Raw genomic sequence first — 20,174 nt, 5'->3', positions numbered from 1 at the left:
GATGGAATCTCAGAGTTGTTTTGATTTGCATTTCTCTGATGACTAAGGATGTTGAACATTTCCTTAAGTGTCTTTCAGCCATTTTAGATTCCTCTGTTGAGAGTTCTCTATTTAGGTCTGGACCCCATTTTTTATTGGATTATTTGTTCTTTAGATGGCCAATTTCTTTGTATATTTTGAAAATCAGTCCTCTGATGTGGGGTGGGTGAAGAACTTTTCCCATTTTGTAGGCTGCCGTTTTGTGAGATAGTGGAGTCAGGAGAACATTCTTTATTCATAATTGGGCTGGCTCTTTGCCACTTGAATTCGCCTGGGGACTTTGTGGGTGTTTTGACTCCTGAACTACAATGCTTGCTGCAGGCGGAGTCTCTACCACTTACTCTCATGAACAGGTTGTGAAGTCTAAACCATTACTAGGAAAGCCAAATATCAAATTTAGAATTGTGTTCCCCCCAACCCCAAAAAGAATTAGAGAAAGGTGACGATTAAGTTGTGTGCCTTGCTGGTGGCCATGACAGAGGAGCAGCAGATGACAACTGACTTCAGAGGACCCGCCAACCAGGAGGAAACCCTGATGCTATAATCTTGTGTGGGTAGGCCCTGAGAGCCTGGATCTCAGGATGTTTCCTGCTACTGCTGTGTCTTTGTGTGTTTGCTGCGGCTATTTTTCTGCAGTATCTGGAATGGTGTGAAGAGATCCCCACCGCCCTTATGGTCATCCCTCGGAAATACTGCATACTACTGGGAATTTTTTTTTCTGTGGCTTCTTATGAAGATGATTTCCTCCTAAGCTGTACTGTTTAACTGAAGCAATGATTGTATACATAGTGTTAGTTTAAATAGGATTGTGATGATTGAGGGTATTTAATAAATATTGCAAGAAATTATGATAGGTTACTTTGGTGGGAAAATTACCATAGGTAAAGGTAGGATAAAATATTAAAAAATAAAATAAAAACATGAGGTGTCACACAGCTAGACCACAGGAGTTTCTATTGAGGAGCCAAATAGACTGTGGCTTAGGTTAATGATTAAGAAGTACAATTGAGTCCCAGTAGCCCAGCTAGCTTAAATTCCTTTAATCTTAATGTTCGGAGATGTGTTCACCGGTTTCAGAGTGCGTCATAGGTGAAGCAAAGCTTTGAAAATAACAAGGTTAGACTAAGATGCTTTTGTCAAATAGTTTTGCGGTGAGAAAACCCAAGAAGACAATCTAAAGTTTTAGAACAAAGCACAGCTGAGTGAAGGACTCGTTAAGGTCAGGGATCAAAACCAAAGCAGCCCGATTGTTATTAGCTGACATGACTTTTCTCACTAGCATGCGATGAAGATTAGTTCCTTGTACCCATTTCTGCTCTCGGCTTTCAGATACAAAAAACTGTTGATGAGCGGCTATGCCCCCTGGGGATTTAAAATAGAGCTGACTGGTTCTTTTTTATATGTGAAAGTTTAGACTTGTGATTCTCCTAAGATTTCTTGTAAGAATACCTTTTGAGATAAATAATGAGATAATTGGTCTTTTCTTTGTAATCATAAAATGCAGGCTGCCAGCGAAAGAACTGAGAAAAATACCTCTCTTGCCTACACTCTGTTAATCTCTAACAAGTTGTTTAGATATGAACGTATGTGGGCTCTTGGGACAGCTTGTTTTTCACCAGTAAAATATAAAATGTTTGATCATGTAAGGAATATGAAAAATGCTGTCTTTTTACTTGTATTAATTGTAATCACTCACTTGAAAAATAGAATGCAACAGCAATGTAATTTTTATACTGCCTGAAAGATATTTAAGCTGTAAGGGGAAAAAAAAAACCAAAGTTACTTAGAAGAAAAATATCAAGAATGACAGAAGGAAACAGCCAGGAAAGATGTAGAGGAAAATAAAAAAACAGAAGATGATCGGGAGCGTGTGTGTCTTTTCCCTTACCCCCTCAGATAAAAGCCTTAGTTCAGGGCTCCAGGGATCTGTTGGAAACTGGTCCTCACAATGGTGGTAATGTCTCAACGACTGCCTGCTTGTACTCAATGGCGGTGTGGTTGGAGTTCCTTAACCCACTCACATCTCTGTGTGTTCTCTTTTCAGTGATCCCCCTCACGCTGACGAGCTAGAGAAACCTCGCGACAGTTCAGTATGGCATAATTCTTGTTAAATATTTGTTGGTAGGGAGCGGTAGTAGGTACTTTCTATTTTCTATGAGAAAAAAATTATAAAAGCCACAGTTTCTACAATTACACCTGGAGATTATGCCTTCCCACAGGCAGAGGTAGAAAACAATTCCAGAAGGTTCAAAGGAACCTCTGATTTATGCAACAACTACACCCATGAGAACAGAGATGACAGCACAGAGCAGAAGCGTTAGCCAAAATGAGCAACATATTGTTACCCTCTTTGAAAAGACAGGCACTCTCGGTGAGGGGCAAAGCAGGTGATTAGGAAGAAGTCGCACGTGACTCAGACCCAACACGCGTGTGGATGGCTCCAGAAGAAAACTGATTTGAAATACTCGGAGGGGGTGGGGCAGAGGTCATCTTGATAAGTTTCAAAGGAAAAGAACGACCTTGCTTGAAATAGTTGGTGCTCGGCACTTCAAAAGAAACAGGGGGTGGGGCGTTAAAATGTGCCCTTTGTTTTTTGATCCTGCCATAGATCTGGAAGATGAAAACCTCACCATAACAAAGTGGACGTCCACTCTGGGTAACCCGATCCCATCAAAGAAAGAAGAGGGCAGGAAAGGATTGGTGCTGACCAAGAACAACCTGATTCTGAGAACCCAGGAACGCATTTCCTCCCGGCACGACCATGAAAGGCATAACGATAAAAATAATAATTACATGAGACGATGTGTTCCCAGTCCATGTTTGCTGTTATCTCGGTCCACATTTTAATGTAATTCCAATAAAAAATTTAGTTTCCCATTTCTCTTTTTAGTGCCTCAAGACCTCCTCCTACCCGTGTGTTCGCACAGAGTATACAAGGCCTCTCTGGCTGTCCATATTGAGGGCAGAGCCAGGGCTGGTCAGAGTTCAGTGACATTTGTCGTGAGCAGTGCCGTCTGGGCTGGGCTTTTGTTTTCCGTTTACAGGCTAAGGTGGTTGAACTTGTGTAGCCCACAGGATACTCTGCTCCTCCTGTGCACGGGTCAGATTGCAGCTCTCACCTGGCGGTGAGGTCAGCAAAACTTCGCATCTGAAAAGGTCGCGTGGCATCGGCATTTTTCTAAAAGAATTTCTCCCCCGCAGAGTTCTCTTCCTCTGTCCACATCATCAGCTATTGATTTGAAACGGACTTCCTCCTGCTTCTGGGCCGTTCACTTTCCCACATGCTGGCCTCAGCCTAAAGTGGCTACTCACCCACACGCCCTTGGCATTGCTCCCAAGAACTTGCCTGTCGTGTTTATCAGATGGAATAACACTCCTTTGAACTAGATATCTCAACACTACAACCAAGAAGGATTCGTTTAATGTTTTTAATAATTGAAATTCAATAGAATCCATCATATCAACAAATTAAGAAAAAAAAATACCTGATGATAACAATAGTGCCAGAAGAGGCAAAATCCTGTAGCCTTTCCCGATGAAAGCTCCCAATGCCCTCAGAGAGGGGGAATCACCGCAGCCATTGGAGAATGTCTGCTGACTGTGTGCAGCTCTTGCCATGCTCAGTAAGAGGCCCTTTCCTCAGAGATCAGGACAGAGGCAGGTACGGTCTAATCAGTCCTTCACATCTCAGGCCGGAAGTCCTAGCCAACACAATGAGACAATAAATGGAATGAGAAGATGTATCCATTGGTAAGGGAACAAAGTATCCATTGGTAAGGGAACAAAGCTTTGCATATGACGTGACTGGCTGCAGTAAAATCTGAGAGAACTGGCAGGCATCCTCAGAGAGGGCAGCAGAGATGGCAGCCCCTGATCACTGAAGGGATCGAGGTTTTAGAAAACAAGTAACCAAGAACTCCCTTTTGTGATCACCCTCATTGCTTTGTAGTACTTGGATTAACAAGCCTCTTCTCTTTGCTCTCTAATATTGTAGGTTCATCTTCCTGTTTCCCTCAGCAGCTCGTTAGCCAGGCTGCAGAAGCCAGGGCAAGCCTGAGAGTCGGAAGGTGAAGGAGCAGATGGCTCTGTTCCCCCAGCAGTGCATCAGCCAGCAGAGACCCCAGGCAGCACTCGTGGGACAGCGCTAACCTGGGCAGCAGTTACTGCTAAAGCAATGATTGACTGTGAAATTCAGTAAAAAAAAAAATATGTACAGGTATTTCTCAACTAACGCTAGGACTTTGGCCTGATAAAACTATTATAAATTGAAAATACTTGAAGTCAAAAATGTACATAAGGGGACAGGGATATAACTGTTGAAGAACTCTTGTCTACCACTTGTGAGGAGCTGAGTTGATCCCCAGCAACACACACTCAGGCACACGTGAACACACTCAGGCACGTGCAAGCACGTGCGAATGCGCACGCGCACACACACACACACACACACACACACACACACACACACCTAGCACGCAACACACTCAGCCTGCCAAACATCCTGGCTCAGATAAGTAAGCGCTACACAGTGGTAGCTGTTCCTAGGGTTGCCTGGTGACCACAGACACCCAGCATCTCGAGAAAGGATCAGCTCTCGCATCATATGCCTGTGAAGCCATCAAAATTCAAGGCTTGAGGCATGGTTTCTATGGAATGCCTTGCCATGAAACCAAAATATCACCAGTTGAACCATCATCCATCAAAACATGTACTTTTATGATCGATAAGTAGAAAAATCTGAAGATTGAGTCCAATAAAATCTCATAGCTTGGAGCATTGTATTTTCTTCTAGGAGGATGAAGAAATAAGGACAATTTTTTTCTTTAGCTGTGCAGAGGTGAAAACTGGATCCTGTAGGCAGGCTACTTTGAGAGATTTCAAGTATAAAGGATGCTGTTATCCTAAAAGAACCTTTTACAACAAAATTTCTTTTCTTTCCTGCCGCTATTTTTGGAAAGTACTTTTTGATACAGGGTCTTTCTATATAACCCTGGCTGACCTCAAACTTGAGACAATCCTCCTGCCTCCAATCCTTGAGTGTTGGGCGGAGAAATCAAGCATCTCACAAATCCTGGAAAAATCTCCGTTTTGGCTCGCTGTGGTAAAGCATCAATTCCGATTCGCTGACTCAGCATCTTTGTAAAGACATCTGGGTCCATCAAGGTACTCCACTCACAGATGTGCCAAGTCTTCCTCCAGGGACTAGCATGGTGAATACTTCATACAACTTGATATTAATTTTTCCACAACCTGTCAGATCTAGTCCGGGTGCCATAGTCATAGTCCTGGCTTCATGTGGCTACTTGTTCCAGAGCAGAAGCCTACCTCTGGTCTCCACAGGGTTCCATATCCCTGGTGGACCTAGTTCTGACACCTCCTCTGGGACCACAGCCAACCCCTAGGATTCCGACAGGACATACTCTACCTTCAACTGCCCACAGGCCTCATCCCTGCACTAGATACCCGGAATTCCCACACCTTTCTCCAGGTTCTGGCCTGCATCCATCCTGTACTACATCCTAATTGGACTGACACTGACTGCACTACAGCCAAGCTCTGGCACTCCACCGGGACCTGCCCTACCCGCAACTACTCAGAGGTCTCTTCTGGGTCACCCCGACTCAATATCTTTGTAAAGAAATTCAGCTGGGGTGACCTCCCCACGTCCTCCTCCGTGCCTTTCTACAACGTACCTGGTTTAAGCTGGGTCCCAGAGCCAGTGGCCTAGCCTAGACTGGTCTTCTCGCCAGGGAGCTCTAAGCTTGGGCCAGGATCCCTTGGACCTATCCCCCAGATAGCAGGACTTTCACATATCATCCCCCACCTTTCCTCTCAGACCTACACTCCCGACACAGAACAGGAAGAACATCCTGTACACCAGCCCAGTCCCCTCTATCCACCTGACTTCATCCCACCCAAGCTATTTCCAAGCTCTATACCCGGCCTTCCCCCACATATTCTCTTCTTCCCTGACCTGCTGCATCTACATACTTAGCACGAACAAAGGCAGTCCACAAGCACAAGTCTCATTCTAGAAATAACAGGAATATGAAATATCAAAGCAGTCTCTTCTCTCCAAATCTACCAGTACTATGGAGATGCTCACCAATGAGAATTAGATGGACTCCAGGACAGAGAATTAAAAGAAAATTAGAACCGTCGTCGAAGAATTTAAAGAAGACACAAGGAAACAGCTAAGTAAATTCTAGGAGGAAGAGGTGAGGAAGAATAAATCTGAGAGGTGCTCAAGAAAACACAAAGACAAAACTGTTGGAAATGATACAGATGACCCAAGACTTGAGAATGGAATTGAATGAGTAGATAGATAGAATGTTAAAGTGAACTTGAGATGAAAAGAAGATTGGATTGAAAGACCCAATATCCTAACAAGAAAACTCAAAGGAAAGTCATACAAGTAGAATGAATAAAGCAAAAACTGGAGCATCAGTTCTCAAAGATAAAATAGAGGATCTAGATCAAATAAGAAAGGAGTATGGAAAAAACAGGAAAGAAATACATAGGAAATGTGGGAAACCATAAAGAAACAAATCTTTCAAATTGCAGAAAAAGATGGCAGAGAAGAACTCTAAGTCAGTCTGGCATAGACTAGATCTTCAACAAGATCCCCTAACTAGGAAAGACATACCTTCAGGGACACAAGAAACACAGAACACCAAATAAACAAGACTAGAAAAGAAAATCCCCGAGGCATATAGTAGCTAAAGCACCAAGTATACATAACAAAGAAAGTGTATTGAAAGCTGCAAGAGAAAAAAACATAAGCCACATATAAAAAAACATAATAAATAACATAAATAACAGCTGAATTCTCAGGGGAGTCTTGAAAAGCCAGAAAAGTCTGGAGCAATTCATTCTAAGTCCAGAAGACTATGACAGCCCACCCAAAGTAATATATCCAGTAAACTATCTGCCACAAACAAAGGCAAAAAAAGTTTTCCATGATATAAACGCTTTAAAAATAATATACAACACATCAAACTTAAGGACAACATAGGAAGCATTATTCTAAGCTGAAGAGAAGAATGAGCTTAGCAAAGAGACTTGAGAAAGAACTACGAAGACATAAATACCACTGAGAACACAACAACACAATGACCCAAACTAACACATGCATTTCAAATAATAATTTTATAATACCTCAATTCTTTAATAAAAAAGACACAGACTAACTGAATGAATCATAAGAAACAAAATCCATCTATCTATTGTCTACAAGAAAGTCATCTTAGTTTTAAAGGTAGGCAGCACCTTATAGTAAAAGGATGAATGAAAATACTCCAATCACAAGGGACCAGGAGGCAAGGAAGCAAACAGTCATCATTATCTTAACATTTGATAAAATAGACTTTAAACTAACACTAATCAGAAAAGATAAAGAGGGATACTTCATTCTAACCAAGGAAACAGTTAGCCAAGATGACACTAATATCTTAAACATATATGTACTGAACACAGAATAACATCAACCCATTAATAATTGTAGGTGATTTTAATACCCTACTTATTATAATAGACAAGTCATCTGGACAAAAATAAGCAGAATTTATATCAATACCAGAACTAATTGACATCATAAATCAAATGGACTTAATAGATGTGTACCACAGAATGCACATTCTACTCAGGCCACATGGAAGCTCTTCTGAAATGAACCACACCTTGGGACACAAAGCAAATCATTGCAAATTCAAAAGGATTGCAATCACTCTTTGTATCTTATCTGACTATAATGCAATGAAAGTGAAAACTGACACCAAAAAAACCCTTATAAACATGCGTTTGCATGGATACCAAACAACTCATTACAAAATGATGAATGTATCAAAGTAGAGATCAAAAAAGAAGTAGAAATCTTCCTGGAATTAAATGAAAATGAAAACCCAACACAGCAAAAGCTGTGGGACACATTGCAAGCAGTCCTATGAGGGAAAATTGTAGTTCTAGGTGCCTGCATTAAAAAAAAAATCAAAAACAGTACAAATACATGGCTTAATAATGCTACTCAAAAAGTTGGAAAACAAGGACAATCCAAATACAAACCCAGTTAATGTCAAGAAATAATAAAAATCAGACTAACATCAATGAAGTAGAAACAAAGAAAGCCAGACAAAGAATCAAGAAATCTAAGTGCTGATTCTTCAAGAAAATAAACAAAATTGACAGATCCTCAAACCAAAAATAGGATGGTTTCTCATCGACAGTAGATAGATAGATTTTGTTTTTTTGATCCATTCAGTCTGTCTGTGTCATTTTATTAGAGAATTGAGGCCATTCTCAAATAATTATTTGACTTATTACTGAAATGTGTGTTATTTTGGGCCATAGTGTTGTTGATATTTAGTGTTGTTGTTTTGTATCCTCAGTGGTGTTTATGCCTTCAGGATTCTTTCTGCAGTCTCTTTGAGACATGTCCTCAACTAAGCAAAAGAAAGAGAGAACCCCAATGAACGTAAGCAGAAATCAACAGGGAAACATCACAACAGGCTTCAAGTAAATTCAGAATACTATCTGGGAATTTTCTAAAATCTGGACTTCATTAAGCTAGAAAAACTAAAAGAACTGGATGATTTTGTAGGTTCAGTGAAAACATCAAAATTTTGCTAAGAAGAAATCAACAACCTAAACAGAATCAAAACAAATGATGTTATTGAAACAGTACTAAAAAGCCTTCCAGTTAAAAAGACAAAGGTACTAAGTTCAGAAGCAGGTGTAGTCACAGCAGAATTTCATCATGTGTATTCAAAGATCTACAGCCAGTCCATGCTATACTACTCAAAGCAATAGAAACAGAAGAAATACGCCCAAACTCCTGGTCTGAGTCAATATCATTTTAATACTGAAACCAGATAAAGACAGCAACAACCAAGGGAAAAGAACAGATCAATAACCCTCATGAATATATACTCAAAATGAATATAGAATACAGACAGACATAAAAAAGATTATACACTATGACCAAGTTTGCTTTATCACTAAAATGCAGGGATGGTGCATCATATGTGAGTCAATACATGTAATAAACAATATAGATGGACTTAAAAGACAAAAACCACACAGTCATCTCAACAGATGCAGGAAACACTTATGAAAAAATCCAACATGACTTCATGATAAAAGTCCAGAGAATGTAAGGCTAGAGGGAACATACCTCAACACAATATTAGGCAAGAAAACCACAGCCAGCATCATCCTAAATGGAGAAAAGCTTGAAGCAATCCCACTAAACTCAGGAACGAGACAAGGATGTCCACTATCCCCACTCCTTCTCAACACTGTCCTTGAAGTGCTAACCAGCAAGAGATGAAAATCAAAGGGATACAAGTAGGAAAGAAGTCAAGTTATTCGTTCCCATTCGTAGATGTCAAGACAGTGTTCATTAAAGAGCTCTAAAATTCTACCAGAAAGCTTTATAAGTGATGAAAAATTCAACAGTGTGTCAGCATGCAGAATCAACTTGCGTAAATCATTATTTTTTTCTATACACCACTAACTTTCAGAGAAGGAGACCGTAAAATGTCCCCATTCACCATAGACTAGAAGAAAATGTCATTTATTTATTTTTGGTTCTTTTGAGGCTGAGTTTCTCTGTGTAGCTTGGGAGCCTGGCCTGGAACTTGCTCTGTAGACCAGGTTGACCTCAAACTCATGGAGATCCACCTGCCTTTGCCTCCCGAGTGCTGGGATTAAAGGCATGTACTACCACCGCCTGGCTCAAAGAAAATTTTGAATTCTAGTAATAAACCTAAAGAAGGAAGTGAAGGACTACTGCAATATAAGGCAAACTTCTGAAGAAAGTGATAAAGTAAGCCACTAAAAGGATCGTCTAACTAATGGTGTGAGGTGACCATTCTGCAGAGCGCTGTATGCAGGTGTCATGCAGTCTTGATCAAAATCACCAGCTCATTCTCTGTAGAAATAGAAAAACTTATCCTACATTTTATGGGACCACAAAATACTCTGGATAACCAAACCATACCGAGCCAAAAGAACAGTGCTGGAGGGTTGCTATGCCAGATTTTGGGATTTGAAGATGTATTACAGGCCTGTCTTTTGGTAGCTCATGGTTTCTCCCCTGTGCCATGAGCTTCTATAACAGTGCTCTTCTGCTTGGCTTTCTGCTGGGCTCTTACCACTAGCAAAGGAGCCAGTGAAGCATCAAGTTAGACCGACATCTGCTTTCTGTACCTATGGAATCTGGAGACCTGATTCCATACATAGAGAACGAGACCTGCGTACCCAAACTGGTCATACTATTCAGTGAGAAAGACTCTGGAGAAGATAACCAGTGGACCAGAGCGAAGTCTCAGCCGTTACGAGCGCAGAGCCCTTCCAGTAGGACCACAGTGTGGTTCCAAGCAATCACATGATGGTTAACAACCTCTGTGGCTTCCATTCTAGGGTATTCTATGCCTTCTTTCTGACCTCCATACATAGTGTACAGACATACATGCAAGCAACATACCCATAAAACATAAATAAATCTCAAAAAAATCAAAGAAGAAAAGTACGCTGGAATACTCATTCCTAGACATCAACATTTTTATGAGGGCCTCAAGAGATAGCTTAGTGGTTCAGAGTGCTTGCTGTTCAACCACAGGTGCCAGAGTTAGGATCCTAACACCAAATGATGGGGGGGGGGGGTTTACAGCTCACTCTAGTGTCAGCTCCGAGGCAGGCAGACACAGGATCACCACAACTCTTCTGTCTGGCTTTCATAAGCAGCATGATTAAATTCAAAGAGAGCCCTTGCCTCAAATGAATAGGCTTGAGGGTTAGAGAAGGACACATGACACCTTCCTATGAGCCCCAGGAGAATGTACATGTGCACATATGCAAACGTACACATGCACACACACATACCCCCCCACACAGAGGCAGACACGCACACACAAAAACAAATCTTTTAAAATATATTAAAAAAACAAACTGTTTTTTCTTAATCAAAACAATATGGCATTTGAGCTAGGTGTGGTAGGCACCTCCAAAATCCTAGTACGTGAGAGGTTAATGGAAAAAAAATAAAGTTTTAGATTTGTCTATGCTATAGCAGAAATTCTACCTCAATAAAACAATAATGGAAAATGGGATGCTAACAACAAAAAGGCCTGCGGACCAGTGACACATAAGATCATACTCTGAAATATAACTAAGTACATGTGTGTGATGGAGATGTATCCTTAAATCAGGGAGTAAAAGAAAAGCTTCTTGAGTAGATATTGGCATAGGCAGGAATTTATAAGAAAACTGAATGTATACCTCAGCTATATGGAGAAAATGTTTTCCCCATAGCTGTTGGGGTTGCTCAGAACATGCTGCAGATGGCTAAAATAGTAATGGACCCCTGCTATGCAAACAGCACACGTGCACAGAGCCAAGCCCACCCATTCATATGTGTGAAATTATCTCTAGATACTTTATGATATCCACCATGGTATGAATCTCGTGAGAGTGGTTCTTGCACCTCGTCAGTTAGGAAATGTCAGGGAAAGTCCACACATACTCGGCGCTGAGGAAATGGCTCACACGTATTTTCAACCTGTGATTGATTGGATCTACAGAGATAAAAATTGGCTGATAACCGAGAACTGTGTGCTATGACTATTATGAAATTTTAAACACAAAAGATTGAAAGAAAATAGCTCACTTCTAAGGGAAAATAATTAAATTTCCTTATCTTCCAACATAAGAAAAAATCCTTAAATTTGAATGGAATTCACCCTATCTAAGTATGACTCAAAATTAGAAATTAGAAGCACTAAAAGAAAATACTAACAATAGAAAAATGATTTATGTATGTATATATATATGTATATATACATATATATATACATACACATATACATATATATATATATATATATATATATATATATATATATATATATATATATCCACAGGGGAAAATACAGACATAGTTTTTAATTCTACGAAAAGATTGATCCATCTCACATATATGGAAGAAACATGAATCAATACAATACTGAGACAGCATTACACATCTGCCCAATGACAAAAGTAAAAATTATTGATGAGAAGCCCCACTAAGCCAAGCAGACACTCTCAGGACTGGCACAAACAACCATGTGACAATACCGAGCAAAACCACACTGTTTACTCATGATCCTAAAATCGCACTTCCAAGAATCTAGCATAAAGATATACTTGCAAAAAAATGAAAATATGTAGGTGGGGTGTTTATTCAGTGCAGCAAAAGACTAAAAATAACTCACATGTAAACCTGCAGGAAACGGGTGAAACGAACCGTGTGCACCCTGAACCGGTGAGAGCCAAGCCCAAGGGGATCTGGAAGTAGTTGCTATCCTCCTGAATATTTATTTAAAAAGTCTTGTAATAAAATGCTAAGTACTACATGTACTTCCTCCCCAGGGAGATCAACCCTAGGGAAAGTTAGGTTCTTCCTCATTAGCAGGAAGATTTGACAGTTGCCTGAGCCCCTCGCCAGCTTGGGACAGCCTTCTGTTTAGAAACTGTTTCTAAGTCTGAAAGTCATTGCGGTAAGACTTCTGCCTGGCCACTTTACAGAGAAATATTTTGTTGCCATCACAATGTTTTCCCGATTTTCAAATGCCTGGTTCTGGCCGCCCGCCCTTTAGACTTAGGTTGGCTGCATCTGCCAGAGCTGGTGTGGTCCCTGGCTGCCCGTAGCTACTGCAGAGAAATGCCTGTGCTCTAATTTAAGTTATCATCTCTCTTCTCGGGATTGCAAAACCGCAAGGTCGTTTGTTTGTTTGTATTTCCCCTGCTGCCCTGGACTCCTAGCTAGCACTGCTTGGGGGGAAGTTAAGGCTTTCCAAAAGCTGTTAGGTTTCTTTCTTTCGCTCCAACATAACTCCATTCCCCAGCACTGGAGAGAAATCATAAAAATAAATGAATGAAAGCGTGTATTCACGGTGTTATTCATGTGTGTGTATACGTTGACTGTGGTGCATTCATAAAACGGAATGTCATTCATTTCTAAAAGCAGCGAGATGTGAGATCATGAAAAAACATGGGAGAGACCCAAATGTATGTCAAGGAACAGAATAAGTCAGTGTACCGCACATAATTTCAACAACATGGCATTCTAGAAAAGCTAAAGCTGTGGGGACCAGAAAAAAAAACAGGGGACGGGATGTGGCTTAGTCACAGAGCACTTGTCCTCCATCATATGAGGTCCTGGTCTCTATTCCCAAGACCAGAAAAAAAAAAATAGAAAAAATCAGAGAGGAGAGAAAGAAAGAAGGAAGTTGGAAAGGGAGGGAGGGAAAAATCTCGGTGGCTGCCATGGGTGGATGGAAAGGGGGTGGATTGGAGGATCAGATGGTCTAGGTAGAGAAAGGCGCTGTTTGCTCCTCTAAGGACAGGTCCTCCCCATCGTGGGCTGCACATCAAGAGTAAAACCTAAGCACACAGACGGGGAGTGACAAGAGAATGTGACAACAGAGGCTCATTAGCGCTGACAATTAACCCTGATGGGGCGGGTGAGGCACACGGAGGTTACACAGGTTAGCCCTGTTTGGGCTGGTGAGACACACCGAGGTTATATAGGTTACATAGGTTACACATGTTAACCCTGATGGGGCAGGTGAGGCACACAGAGGTTACACAGGTTAGCCCTGATGGGGCAGGTGAGGCACACGGAGGTTACACAGGTTAGCCCTGATGGGGCAGGTGAGGCACACAGAGGTTACACAGGTTAGCCCTGATGGGGCAGGTGAGGCACACGGAGGTTACATAGGTTAACCCTGAAGGGCTAGGGGTGAAGCACACAGAAGGTACATAGGTTACATAGGTTACACATGACAACCCTAACGGGGTGGGTGCGGCACACAGAGGTTACATAGGTTACATAGGTTACACAGGTTAGCCCTGATGGGGCGGGTGAGGCACACGGAGGTTACATAGGTTAACCCTGAAGGGCTAGGTGTGAAGCACACAGAAGGTACATAGGTTACATAGGTTACACATGACAACCCTAATGGGGTGGGGGCGGCACACAGAGGTTACATAGGTTACATAGGTTACACGCTGATGGGGTGGTTGCAGCACACAGAGGTTGAACAGGGACACTGCTCCCTCCTTTCAATTCTGCTGCAAACAAAAACTTGCCCTAAAAAAATTGCTTTTGAAAAAGATTGTACTGATAAATAATACTAGGGAAATTGAAAGGGAGGTTGAGTTACATAAAAATTGTATTTTATTTTATCAGCTCACAATCTCTAGTTTCTAAGACTTCCTTGGCTTGTAGCGTAGTACACCATAATTAATAATAAACGTTTTGTTCTAGACCAGCACCTCCCCATTGTGCTTCTCTGTGCCTCCTCAACCCTGGTCCAAGGGATCAAACCCAGAGCCTTTCATAGGTAGCCAAGTATTGTACCAGGCACCGTGTCTCCAGGCTTCACTTTACACTGTTTCCTTCTCAAACTCAAGAGAAGCAAAATGTGGCAGAACTTCCAAAGTTTCGGGAATTTCCCTTTTTCAGAAGTAAAATTGGATAAAGTCTACACTTATCCACACTAAAGATATAAAATCGGCCTCTCACAACATCATAAAACCTGCCTTCTTCCTACCCCACTCTTGGTTCTATAGGACTGGGGCAGCAGGCTTCCTCGTTGACCCCTTTTCTGCCTTTTCCATTTATCCGAGTTTCCCAGAGGGTGTCTGACTCCAGGGATCAAGCTTCAGGTGAAGCTCGTGCACCATCCTCTATAGAGCACAAATCTCCACGAGCTTGGAAAATCTAGAAGAAATAAAAGAATTTTGCTACGTGAATATAACATGAGGTAATTGGACGAAGATTAAGTAAATAATTTAAACATATTTATAATCAGCAACAAGATTAAAACAGTAATTAAAAAGTCTCCCACAATAAAAGCCCAGGACCAGGTGGATTCACTGCAGATTTTACTAGCACTTCAGAGAAGCACTAACACCAGTATTCAAATCATTCCACAAAATAGATAAGGAAGAGAGAAAGGCTTCTAGCTGGGTGCTTGTAACCCCGCTTGGAGGGTCAGCTATTCAGGGTCCTCTGAAGGGGCGCTAACCTGAAAGAACATGGGCTGGAGAGAGAAATGGAGACCAAGCAAGATTCTATTGTCAAGGTCTCATTTATTAGGGTGATGGTTACAGCTTATATAACCCTTGAATGAGGAACTCGGATTGGGGTGGGGGATAGGGGGTAGCAAAGGTCACCAGCGAGCAAACCTGGTGTTCCATGTGCAAGCAGAAACATTCTTTTTGTGGTTCCCTTAACAAACAGTTCTCAAGATAGTTAGGATGTGAGGCAGGTTCCATTAACAAACAGTTCTCAAGATAGGATGTGGGGCTCTCTGCAAACATCCTTAGAACAATGGTCCCTGCTATCATCTTTAGGACAATGGTTCCTGCTATCATCTTTTAGGACTATGGTCCCTAACAGGTGCTGGTGGCACACACCTTTAATCCCAGCACTCCAGAGGAAGAGGCAGGAGGATCTCTGTGAGTTAAAGGCCTGCGTGGTCTACAGAGTGCATTTCAAGATAGGTTCCAAAGCTCAGTGGAGAAACTCTGTCTCGAAAAACCAGATAGACAGAGAAGTGGGGGGGGGGGGAGTTCTAAACTACTTTTATAAAATCAGTATTACTCTGACAGCAAAACCAGATAAAAATCACAAATAAAGTGAATTACAAACTTATCTGCTAGATGAACACAGACGCAAAAAGTTTCAATAAAATGCAAACCTAGCTCAAGATTATATCAAAGATATCGTTCATCATAACCAAGTTAGTTTCATTCAAAAATGTGGAAATGATGCAACATATGTAATTCAACACATAAATGGACTCAAAGACAGAAATTACATCATTATCTAAATATACACAGAGAAAGCCTTTGACAAAAGTTCCTCATCCCTTCATAGAGACACCAGGGACAGAGGAAGCGTACCTCAACATAATGAAGGCTATATAAGACAAAGCTACACCCAGTGTCGTGGTAGAAGAAAAGCTCAAAACATCCCTCCCCCCAAAAAGGAACAAGATGAAGATATCCACTGTCTCTACTCATAGTCAAAAAGTATCTGAAGTCCTAGCCTGAGGAAAAAGACAAAAGAAGAAAATAAAAGGCATACTAACAGGAAAAGCAGTTGAAGAGTCCCTCTGGGTACATTATATCTAGCCTATCTATAAAAGACATTAAGGATTCCAACAGAAAATTGTTCAAGTTCATAAATTCTTTTAGCAAAATGGCAAAGAACAAAATGAGCACAGAAAACTCAGTAGGTTTTCGATGCACCTATTACAACCAGACTGAAAAATGAGAGAAACAGTTCAATCCAGAATAGCAAACAAGGGAATAAAGTATTTGGGAATAGGAGCTGGAGAGCTGGCTCAGAGGCTGCTCTTCCAGAGGCCGTGAGTTCAATTCCCAGCAACCACATGGTGACTCAGAACCATCTGTAGTGGGATCAGATGCCCTCTTCTGGCATAAAGGTGGACTTGCAGATAGAGCACTCATAAAACAAATAAATCTCAAAAATAAATCTGGGGATAAACTTGCCCAAAGAAATGAATGATTTTTTTCCAACAGAAACTTTATGGCATTGGAGAAAGAAACAAAGGAAGACTCTAGAGGATAGAGAGGCCACCCATATGCAGGGATCAGGAGAATTAATCTAAATTCTCAAGGCAGACCCTGACAAAATTTCAAGACCATTATTCACTGGCATAGAAACAGACAATCTCAAATGTGTATGGACACACAAAGGCCCAAAGATAGCCCAATCAATGCTTAACAAAAATAATACTGTGTGAGGTGTCACTGTATCTGATTTCAAAATGTATGGCAGAAATAGTAATAAAAGTAGCATGATAGTGGCACACACACACACACACACACACACACACAAACACACAAGATACATAGATCAATGGAATCTAATTTAGGGGACCTAGATGTAAGTCCACACTCCTACAGCCACCTGATATTTGGCAAAGATGTTGAAAATATACATTAAAAATGATTTTGGAAAGGAAACCTGGGTTTCAACACACAGAAAAAATAAAAGAATATCTTTATCTCTCAACCAACACAAAACTCAGCTGTAGATGAATCAAGTATTTAAGATATTACCCTATACCATGAATCTTCTAGAGAAAAAGAAGGAGTGTTCTTCACTGTCTAAGCACCTTCTGAAGAAGGCTATGGGAGTGCAGGAAATAAGGCCAACAACCTTATTTGTTTCATGATAAGCAGGGTTTCATGAAACTAAAACACTTCCTGCACAACAGAGGAGAACATCAGTCAAGAGAGGAAGATGGGAGAAATCGTTACCAGTTATCCACGTCACAGAGGATTGGTGTTCAGAGAATACAGAGAACTAAAATCATGAAATGTTAAGGAAACAAACATCCACTCTTCAAAGGTACTGTAGATATAGCTTTGACATGATAAATATGGTGACCATAAGCAACTTGGGGAGGAGGAAAGGGTTAACTTCAGCTTAGAGGTTTGAATCTGCCATCAAGGGAAGGAATTCAAGGCAGGTCCTTGAAGTAGGAACTGAAATAGAGACCACAGAGAAACAGAGAATTTTTGTTTACTGGTGTGTCCCTCATGGCTTGTTCTTTTATACAACACAAGACGACCTGTCCAGAGGGAGCATCACCCACAGTGTGCCGGGTATTCTGATTTCTATCATTAATCAAGCAAATATGTCCACACAGTCATACTCATAGACAGCCCGATAGAAGCAATCCCTCCTTTGGAATTCCTTCTTTCCAAATGACTCTGGCTTGTGTCAGGTTGACAAAAACAAACAACAACAAAAACTTAACCAACACAAGACTTGAACAGACAATTCTCAAAAGAAGAAATACAAACACAAAAGAAAAAAGAGAGGTGTTCAACATCCGCAGGATTCCAAGGAAACACAGACTGAAACTCCTTTAAGTTTCCATCTCACCCTAGCCAGAGTGACCATGACCAGGGACACAAGTGACAACAAATTGGTATATAAATGTGGAGAATGGAGAACCAGGAACCAATATACCGTACTGTTGGTGGAAGTGTAAGCAAGTGAAGCCACTTTAGATATCAGTCTGGAGATTTTGTAAAGCAGTAGAACAAGCACACCTAGGAACAGAATTATCATTTGACCCAGCTCCAGCACTCCCTGGGTACATGCCCGGTAGATTCTGAATCCTACTGAAGAGATCCTTATGACCCAGCTCTAGAGCTCCCTGGGCACATGCCTGGCAGATTCTGTATCCTACTGAAGAGATCCTTACGACCCTACTGAAGAGATCCTTATGACCCAGCTCTAGCACTCCCTGGGCACATGCCTGGCAGATTCTGAATCCTACTGCAGAGATGCTTACACAGCCACAGTTACTGCTGCTACTGCTGTTCTGTTCATAAATGCTAAGAAATGGAATCAACCTAGATGGCCATTAGCTGATAAAGAGGTAAGAAAATGTGTTACAACACACCTTAGAAGTTTTTTTGGCTGGAACATAATGTGATGAATAAAGAAACTGCCTTGGACTGTTGATAGGGCAGAACTTAGGTAGGTGGGGAGGACTGGACTGAATGCTGAGAGGAAGAAGGGCAGAGTAGAGAGATGCCATGGATCTGCCACTAGAGACAGACATGCTGAAACTTTGCTGGTAGGCCACAACCTTGTGGTAATACACAGACTAATGGAGATGGGTTAAATTAAGATTTAGATCCCATCAAAATTCTTCACAGATCTTGAGAGGACAATAATCAACTTTATATGGAAGAACAAGAAACCCAGGATAGCCAAAACAATCTTATACAATAAAGGAACTTCTGGAGGCATTACCATCCCTGACTTCAAACTCTATTACAGAGCTACAGTATTGAAAACAGCTTGGTATTGGCATAAAAATAGAGAAGTCGAATAGAAGACCCAGATCTTAACCCACAAACCTATGAAGACCTGATTTTTGATAAAGGAGCTAAAAGCACACAATGGAAGAAAGAAAGCATCTTCAACAAATGGTGCTGGCATAACTGGATGTCAACCTGTAGAAGAATGAAAGTAGATCCGTGTCTATCACCATGCACAAAACTCAAGTCCAAATAGATTAAAGACCTCAATATCAATCTGAACACACTGAACCTGTTAGAGGAGAAAGTGGGAAGTACTCTACAACATTTGGGCACAGGAGACCACTTCCTACGTATAGCCCCAGCAGCACAGACATTAAGGGCAAAATTGAATAAATGGGACCTCCTGAAGCTGAGCAGCTTCTGTAAAGCAAAGGACACTGTCACTAAGACAAAAAGGCAGCCTACTGACTGGGAAAAGATCTTCACCAACCCCGCAACAGACAAAGGTCTGATCTCCAAAATATATAAGGAACTCAAGAGACTAGACTTTAAAATGCTAATGAACCCAATTAAAAAATGGGGCACTGAACTGAACAGAGAATTCTCAACAGAAGAATTTCGAATGGCCAAAAGACACTTAAGGGCATGCTCAACCTCCTTAGCAATCAGGGAAATGCAAATCAAAACAACGTTGAGATACCATCTTACACCTGTCAGAATGGCTAAAATCAAAAACACCAATGATAGCCTTTGCTGGAGAGGATGTGGAGTAAGGGGTACACTCATCCATTGCTGGTGGGAATGCAAACTTGTGCAACCGCTTTGGAAAGCAGTGTGGAGGTTTCTCAGGAAATTTGGGATCAACCTACCCCAGGACCCAGCAATCCCACTCTTGGGAATTTACCCAAGAGATGCCCAATCATATTACAAAAGCATTTGTTCAACTATGTTTATAGCAGCATTATTTGTAATAGCCAGAACCTGGAAACAACCTAGATGCCCTTCAGTGGAAGAATGGATGAAGAAAGTGTGGAATATATACATATTAGAGTACTACTCGGCGGTAAAAAACAATGACATCTTGAATTTTGCATGCAAATGGATGGAAATAGAAAACACCATCCTGAGTGAGGTAACCCAGGCCCAAAAAGATGAACATGGGATGTACTCACTCATAATTGGTTTCTAGCCATAAATAAAGGACATTGAGCCTATAATTCGTAAAAAAAAAAAAAAAAATCCTAGAGAAGCTAAATAAGAAGGTGAACCCAAAG

General features: G+C 41.2%; 1 long non-coding RNA gene across 1 annotated transcript; it reads left to right on the top strand.

Annotated features, from left to right (window-relative positions):
• The first annotated feature begins 427 nt into the window (after positions 1-427).
• LOC119802453 lies at positions 428-2,916 on the top strand. Its single transcript, XR_005283437.1, has 2 exons — positions 428-589; positions 2,648-2,916. It is a non-coding gene; the product is annotated as an uncharacterized LOC119802453 (long non-coding RNA).
• The last annotated feature ends 17,258 nt before the right edge of the window (positions 2,917-20,174 follow it).

The sequence above is a fragment of the Arvicola amphibius genome, chromosome 12 (genome assembly GCF_903992535.2).
Source record: "Arvicola amphibius chromosome 12, mArvAmp1.2, whole genome shotgun sequence".
In the NCBI taxonomy this organism is placed as follows: Eukaryota; Metazoa; Chordata; class Mammalia; order Rodentia; family Cricetidae; genus Arvicola; species Arvicola amphibius.
The sequence above is the reverse complement of the archived record's forward strand: the minus strand, read 5'-3'. Positions and strand labels throughout refer to the sequence as shown.